Source organism: Hippopotamus amphibius, chromosome 8 (genome assembly GCF_030028045.1).
Source record: "Hippopotamus amphibius kiboko isolate mHipAmp2 chromosome 8, mHipAmp2.hap2, whole genome shotgun sequence".
NCBI lineage: Eukaryota > Metazoa > Chordata > Mammalia > Artiodactyla > Hippopotamidae > Hippopotamus > Hippopotamus amphibius.
This window is the reverse complement of record NC_080193.1, coordinates 23,360,882-23,362,457: the sequence shown is the minus strand read 5'-3', so window position 1 is coordinate 23,362,457 and position 1,576 is coordinate 23,360,882.

The window sequence follows — 1,576 nt, the reverse complement described above, 5'->3', positions numbered from 1 at the left end:
AGATAGATGCGTGGCCAGATGGATAGATAGATTAGATAGATAATAGATAAGATAGATTGATAGATAATAGACAGATAATAGATACAGATAATAGATCAATATATAAAATATAGATAATAGATTGATAGATGATAGAAAGATGATAGATAATAGATGACAGATGCAGATAATAGATCGATAGGTAATAGATGATAGAAGATACATAGATAAATGATAGATGGTTGATAGAAAGATAGATGATAGGTAAATAGATAATCGCTAAAATAATGTTTAAAAAATAGTAAATAGTACAGTGCTGCACCATCTGGAGTTGGTTGAATCCACACATGTGGGACCACAGATACGGAAGGACTGTGCATAGGGGAGACTTCACTATAAGTTATACAAGAATTTTCAATGGTACGGAGGATAGGCACTCCTAACACTTGCATTGTCTGAGGGTCAATTGTAAATACATACATTCACACATACGGACATACATACACATAATCATATATCATGTTTTCTCTGGAGCCCAATTTTCTTCATTCAATGTGACATGAGTTCTCTCCATTACTGCACACGACAATCTCGTCATTCTCAGTGCTGTATAGTACTCCACTGGGTGAAGCGACCATGATTTATCCATCCACTCTACTGCGAGTATGCTTTTGGATACTCCCCTATTTCAGTCTATGACAAGCAGAACTGCCACAGACATTCCAGGGTGTGCCTCTCGGGGGACTGCATATGCACTTCTAGGGTGTATGCACACACCGGAGTCAGAGGGAAGGCACATGCAAAGCTTTGAGAGATATTGCCTGAGAATTTGTCAAAGGGCTGGTACCAACTCACTCCCCATCAGCAGAATATCAGGGTTCTGGTCACCCCCCATTCTTGCCAACACTTTGCAAGTTTCTTTTTCATCTGAGCCATCTTGGTGGGGGTATAGTGGTACTGCACTGGATTTCCCTTTGGAAGACGGAGACCCTTTCCTAGGTTTCTTGGTCACTTAGCCTCTTTAGTGAGGTGCCTGTTTAAGACACAGGCTCATTTTTCCCCCTCTGGGTTTAGAGTGTTAGAAGTGAGGGTAGTTGTTACCCTTGGGGAACAGCAGAGACTGGAAGGGGATGTGAGGGGGCTTTCTGGAGCCCTGGTGGTGTTCTGGATTTTTATCTGGGTATTTGGAGTTTATAAAGTTCAAGCTCTGCACATGTTCTGTATAAACTTACAAAAAGTTTAAAAGAAAAGAGGAAAAAAATAGTAACAGAAGAAGATGTTCAGGGACTTCCCTGGTGGCACAGAGGTTAAGAATCCACCTGCCAATGCAGGGGACACAGGTTTGATCCCTGATCTGGGAGGATCCCACATACCATGGAGCAACTAAGCCCATGCCCACAACTACTGAGAGTACGCTCTAGACCCTGTGAGCCACAACTACTAAGCCCGCATGCCACAACTACTGAAGCCTGAGCACCCAGAGCCCGTGCTCTGCCACAAAAGAAGCCACCGCACTGAGAAGCCCAAGCATGGCAACGAAGAGTAGCCCCCACTCACCGCAACTAGAGAAAGCCTGTGGGCAGCAACGAAGACCCAA